This window comes from Salvelinus sp. IW2-2015, unplaced genomic scaffold (genome assembly GCF_002910315.2).
Source record: "Salvelinus sp. IW2-2015 unplaced genomic scaffold, ASM291031v2 Un_scaffold5461, whole genome shotgun sequence".
Taxonomy (NCBI): domain Eukaryota; kingdom Metazoa; phylum Chordata; class Actinopteri; order Salmoniformes; family Salmonidae; genus Salvelinus; species Salvelinus sp. IW2-2015.
This window is the reverse complement of record NW_019946726.1, coordinates 10,485-17,481: the sequence shown is the minus strand read 5'-3', so window position 1 is coordinate 17,481 and position 6,997 is coordinate 10,485. Positions and strand designations below refer to the sequence as shown.

At 40.0% G+C, this 6,997-nt stretch overlaps 1 long non-coding RNA gene across 1 annotated transcript; it reads left to right on the top strand.

The window, feature by feature from the left end:
* The first annotated feature begins 223 nt into the window (after positions 1–223).
* On the top strand, positions 224–6,785 carry LOC112078255 (uncharacterized). The gene is made up of 4 exons (XR_011478562.1): positions 224–273; positions 941–1,013; positions 1,113–1,167; positions 6,416–6,785. It is a non-coding gene; the product is annotated as an uncharacterized lncRNA (long non-coding RNA).
* Positions 6,786–6,997: the final 212 nt, after the last annotated feature.

Genomic DNA, 6,997 nt, shown 5'->3' with positions numbered 1-6,997 from the left:
TGAACTTATCTAAAAATGTGGACGCACACTTTTCATATTAGTAGATACATATTTACAGAGCTGATCAAGTGTATTTAGTGAAGTCTCAAAACATAGTAGGTGAAAGACTTGTGATAAAGAAGAAACCAGGCAGGGATATTACTATTCTTCTTGAAAGGCCATCAGTTTCATTTCCTGAAACACAGTCACATGATAAAGAGGTGTGGTTGAGTTTTTCTATAGTCTGTGGACACTTCCTCAAGCAAGCTGGTGCCGATATCACGATGACAAAATGTAAGTAACCTTAACTATTGTTTACATTTCTAACGCTAACATAATATCATACTTTTCACATCTTAGACTATCAATGTTTAGACATCAGAGTTTCAATTCCTGAAACACAGTCACCTGACCAGCAGGTGTGGTTGGGTTTATTATCACAATGACCAAATAGAAGGAACATTTAACTATCATTTCCATTGCTAATGCTAAATAGGATATCATTTTCCCTGTCTTGTTAGATTATCCTGCCATCTATCACTTCATTGGATTGTTAACATTGCTGATCAAAGTCGTAATATAGAGAGCGTAACTTCCATAAAAGATTGAAAGTGATGCTTTCATCGTAACTAAATGATATTGCAACATAGAGGACATCTATTATGCTTTTAGGATATTGCGTATATTATGTTGCTATATGTCAAATGCCTCTGCTGATATTATGTAGAAAAGTGTCTTACATTTATTTAAGGACAGGGTTTCATCATTTCACCTACTGAATATTTATTGGCTAAATTGATCAATAATCTCAAATGACTTATACTGATGTCCACAATTGATTTTGTTATAGCAGATGTAGGCCTAAGTGTTCTTCAGAGTAAATGTACCCACATTTAGCTACATGTAATGTGCTTTTATGTTATTATCTTTAAAGTAGCCCTGGTATTTGTTTTTTATGGAGGAGTGAATGTCATAAGGAGTGCTTCAGCAGCACTGACAAGGAGTGCCAAACCACGCCACGTAGACATTAGAAGGTAGTGCTTTTAAATTAGTTCTAACACACATTACATAGCTATGTTTATCTTATAAAAAAATGTATGCATTTATTTTAATTCCTGCTCATTTCTTTCCAGCCATAATTGATTTACATTCCAGTTGCTACTTCACACCTGATCAACAATACATTAAGTAAGCAATTACATAAAATTTCCCACTGCCATATTACCAGAGCCTATAGTTGACAATTTACAAATTTTTCAGTTTTTACCTCCAATGGGTACACTCAATATTACCGCCAGACCACCAATCACAAAACATCGACTTGAATATCCATTCTAATAGCCTAGTTATAATTATATATATGTATATGTATATATATGTATATACAGTTGAAGCCAGAAGTTTACATACACTTAGGTTGGAGTCATTCAAACTCGTTTTTCAACCACTCCACATATTTCTTGTTAACAAACTATAGTTTTGGCAAGTCGGGTAGGACATCTACTTTGTGCATGACACAAGTGATTTTTCCAACAATTGTTTACAGACAGATTATTTCGATTATAATTCACTATATCACAATTCTAGTGGGTCAGAAGTTTACATACACTAAGTTGACTGTGCCTTTAAACACCTTGGAAAATTCCAGAAAATGATGTCATGGCTTTAGAAGCCTCTGATAGGCTAATTGACATMATTTGAGTCAATTGGAGGTGTACCTGTGGATGTATTCTAGGCCTGCTTTTTCAAAACAGTGCCTCTGTCTTGACATCATGGAAAATCAAAAGAAATCAGCCAAGACCTCAGAAAAAAAAAATTGAGACCTCCAAAGTCTGGGTTCATCCTTGGGAGCAATTTGCCAAATGCCTGAAGGTACCACGTTCGTTCTGTACAAACAATAGTACGCAAGTATATAAACACCATGGGACCCGAGCCGTCATACCGCTCACGAAGAGATGCGTTTGTCCCCTAGAGATGAACTTACTTTGGTGCGAAAAGTGCAAAATCCAATCCCAGAACAACAGCAAAGGACCTTGTGAAGATGCTGGAGGAAAACAGGTACAAAATATTCTATATCCACAGTAAAACGAGTTCTATATCGACAATAACCTGAAAGGCCGCTCAGCAAGGAAGAAGCCACTGCTCCAAAACCACCTTAAAAAAAGCCAGACTACGGTTTGCAACGCACATGGGGACAAAGACGGAACTTTTTGGAGAAATGTCCTCTGGTCTGATGAAACAAAAATAGAACTGTTTGGCCATAATGACCATCGTTATGTTTGGGGCATAAAGGGGGAGGCTTGCAAGCGGAGAACACCATCCCAACCGTGAAGCACGGGTGTGCCAGCATCATGTTGGGGGTGCTTTGCTGCAGGAGGGACTGTGTGCACTTCACAAAATAGATGGCATCATGAGGGAGGAAAATGATGTGGATATTATTGAAGCAACATCTCAAGACATCGTCACGAAGTTAAAGCTTACGGAGCAGAACGTGGGTCTTACCACAATGATGGAACAATGGACACCCCCAACGCATACTTCCAAAGTATGTGCAAAATGGCTTAAGACAACAAAGTCAAGGTATTTGAGGGCCATCACAAAGCCTGACACTCAATCCTATAGAAACATGTGCTGCGGCAGAACCTGAAAAAGCGTGTGACGAGCAAGGAGGCCTACGAAACCTGACTCCTCAGTCTACACCAGCTCTGTCAGGAAATGGACCAATATTTCACCAACTTTTTGCTTTTGGAACGCTTGTGAAAAGACTACCCAACACATTTGACCCACAGATTAAACAATTTAAGGAGTAATGCTACCAAATACTAATTGAGTGTATGTAACATTTTCTTGCACCACCCTCAGGAATGTGAGTGAGAAAGAAAATTAAACGGCTGAAATTAAATAATTTCTCTACGAATATTCTTGACATTTCACATTTCTTAAAATTAAAGTGGTGATCTAAACTGACCTAAAACAGGGAATTGTTACTTAGGATTAAAGTCAGGAATTATGAAATAACTGAGTTTAAATGTAGTTTGGCTAGGATTGTAAACTTCCGACTGCTAAACTGTATATATATAAATGTGTGTTATGTGTAATATATAACATAAATCTATTAAGTGAGAAGTAGGCATTGGTCTTGAAGCCAAAAAATAAGAAATTCACTAGCACCCATGCTCTACCAAGGTGTTCCAGCACCACAGCTTTGACAGTAGCTATTGTCATTCAACGATGGTTTGACCAATTGGAATCCATGCTTAAAGATTTTTTGATCCCGCGGACGTAAGTAAGACATTTAAACATGTTAACTCTCCAAGACTGCCGGCCCAGACAGCATCCCTAGCCTAAATGATTATCGTCCCATAGCACTCACTTCTGTCATGATGAAGTGCTCTGAGAGACTAGTTAAGGATCATATCACCTCTATGCCTCCAACTCAATGAGACAAAAATTGAGCTTTTGGTCTAAACTCCACTCGCCGTGTTTGGAGGAAGAAGGATGAGTACAACCCCAAGAACATCATCCCAACCGTGAAGCATGGAGGTGAAACATCATTCTTTGGGGATGCTTTTCTGCAAAGGGGACAGGACGACTGCACCGTATTGAGGGGAGGATGGATGGGGCCATGTATCGCGAGATCTTGGCCAACAACCTCCTTCCCTCAGTAAGAGCATTGATGATGGGTCGTGGCGTGTCTTCCAGCATGACAACGACCCGAAACACACAGCCAGGGCAACTAAGGAGTGGCTCCGTAAGAAGCATCTCAAGGTCCTGGAGTGGCCTAGCCAGTCTCCAGACCTGAACCAATAGAACATCTTTTGGAGGGAGCTGAAAGTCCATATTGCCCAGCGACAGCCCCAAAACCTGAAGGATCTGGAGAAGGTCTGTATGGGAGGAGTGGGCCAAAATCCCTGCTGCAGTGTGTGCAAACCTGGTCAAGAACTACAGGAAACATATGATCTCTGTAATTGCAAACAAGGTTTCTGTACCAAATATGAAGTTCTGCTTTTCTGATGTATCAAATACTTATGTCATGCAATAAAATTCAAATTAATTACTTAAAAATCATACAATGTGATTTTCTGGATTTTTGTTTTAGATTCCGTCTCTCACAGTTGAAGTGTACCTATGATATAAATTACAGACCTCTACATGCTTTGTAAGTAGGAAAACCTGCAAAATCGGCAGTGTATCAAATACTTGTTCTCCCCACTGTATATACAGTGCATTCGGAAAGTATTCAGACCCCTTGACTTTTTCCACATTTTGTTACGATACAGCCTCATTCTAAAACTGATTAAAATATTTGTTTTCCTCAATCAACACACAATACCTCATAATGACAAAGCAAAAACAGGTGAAAAAAATGTTGTACAAAAAAAAGAGGAAGAAATACCTTATTTAAATAAGTATTCAGATCCTTTGTTCTGAGACTCGAAATTGAGCTCAGGTGCATCCTGTTTCGATTGATCATCCTGGAGATGTTTCCACAACTTCATTGTAGTCCACCTGTGGTAAATTCAATTGATTGGACATGATTTGGAAAGGCACAAACCTGTCTATATAAGGTCCCACAGTTGACAGTGCATGTCAGAGCAAAAACCAAGCCATTAGGTCAAAGGAATTTTCTGTAGAGCTCCAAGACAGGATTGTGTCGAGGCACAGATCTGGGGAAGCGTACCTAAACATTCTGCAGCATTGAAGGTCCCCAAGAACACAGTGGCCTCCATCATTCTTAAATTGAAGAAGTTTGGAACCACCAAGACTCTTCCTAGAGCTGGCTGCCCAGCCAAACTGAGCAATTGGAGGAGAAAGACCTTGGTCAGGGAGGTGACCAAGAACCCGATGGTCCCTCTGACAGAGCTCCAGAGTTCCTCTGTGGAGGTGGGAGAACCTTCCAGAAGAACAACCATCTCTGCAGCACTACACCAATCAGGCCTTTATGATAAGTGATGAGTGGCCAGACGAATACCAATCCTCAGTAAAAGGCACATGACAGCCCGCTAGGAGTTTGCCAAAAAGCACCTAAAGACTCTCAGACCATAATAAACAAGATTCTCTGGTCTGATGAAACCAAGATTGAACTCTGAATACAAAGCACCACGCCTGGAGGAAACCTGGCACCATCCCTACGGTGAAGAATGGTGGTGGCAGCATCAGGCTGTGGGGATATTTTTCAGCGGCAGGGACTGGGAGACTGGTCAGGATCAAGGGAAAGATGAACGGAGCAAAATACAGAGAGATCCTTGATGAAAACCTGCTCCAGAGTGGTCAGGACCTCAGACTGGGGCAAAGGTTCACCTTCAAACCTGACAATGACCCTAAGCACACAGGCAAGACAACGCAGGAGTGGCTTTGTGGCCCAGCAAGAGCCCGGACTACAACACGATCGTACATCTCTGGACAGACCTGAAAATAGCTGTGCTTCAACAAAGGACTGAGTAAAGGGTCTGAATACTTATGTAAATGTAATATTTTGTTTTTTAATTATTTTATAATTTTGCAAAAATGTCTAAACCTGTTTTTGCTTTGTCATTATGGGGTATTGTGTGTAGATTGAGGGGGAGGGGGGGGGGGGGGGGGGGGGGACTCATGAGGGTGTAACGTAACAAAATGTGGAAAAAGTCAAGGGGTCTGAATACTTTCCGAATGCACTGTACATTATTTTAATAGCAGGACACTGTAAAATCCAATATTCCTCTGAAGAGTATGAATTAGGCTGTTTGAGAAGGTTTGAATCCTAAGCAACCTGCATACACATCGTTTGAAGTACAATAGACCAACATTTCTACTGTAGTAGGTCAAAGCTGTGTGCTGGAACACCTCGGTAAAGCATGGGTGGAGTAGATATTGTGGTGCTCATGTGAATTTACTTTATTTTTGTCTTCGGACCAATGCCTACTTCTCAATTAAAACATATTTTTTGGTTTTTAATTTTAATGGTAGGTGATTATACAAAATTATATAACATTTCCACATGCAAAAGGTGTGTTTCGAAAATGTAATTTGCGCTTCAAATGATATTCATTTAATGTCTAGGGCCTGGTTTCCCAAAAGCATCTTGCTATAAGTTCATTGCTAGAACCTTCGTAGGCTCATCGTAAAATCTCAAACCTGTTTCCCAAAAACATTGTTACTAAAGTTACAATTGAAAACACTCGCTATTTGCCAAGTTTCTCAGACCACTACTAGAACAGCTAGATGCTTTTTTCCCCTTCAGCATCAGTTTATTAGCAGAAGTTCTCCGCTTAACATAGAATCAAGATATTTATCTGTCTCTATGGCCGCCGATAACTTCAGAACAATGTTGACTACAATACAAAGTTGCCAATGTCTTTGCAATTGTTATAAACAAGAATAGGGTTAAGCAAGGCTTATATGACTGTACCTGACTTAACATTTTAACAGAGGTAATAATAGAGATGTCATCCCACAGATCTACTKGACCTGTAGAAGCAGATGTTTGAAGAATGAATATCGTCCCAGGTCAAATCCAGTTACAATTCCAATTACCAACGGTGTCTGTGGTTCCAAGGAAAACGGATCCAATTATAAAATGCATTATTGACAGAAAGTTGGAGAAACTAAAGAAATTGATTAGAGGCGGCAAGGACTTGAATAGACTGTACCCTTGTGCTGAGTGGAATGATGATGTTACCCCTTTAATTGCTGCTGTTGCATTTACAAATGACAATATTTGTACATTTCTTCTGAAGGAAGGTGCTAACCCCAACATCCAATCAGCAAATGGTTGGGTTCCTTTGCATTATGCCACACTGTCAAAAGCTCCTGTCAGTTTAGTGAGTAGATTAATCGCTGCAGAAGCAGATCCAGAAGGGACACAAATCCAGATCTTTACTCCACTTCAATTGGCGGCAAACAATGACAGAGAAGACATTGTGAAAGAGTTGATGATGTCTGGAGCATGTGCTGAAAGAAATCTCAAAGCATATCCCGCTACTGACCAAAAGATAGCAAGCATGATTAAGAGATTCTCTTCAGAGAGTGAGAATTTTGT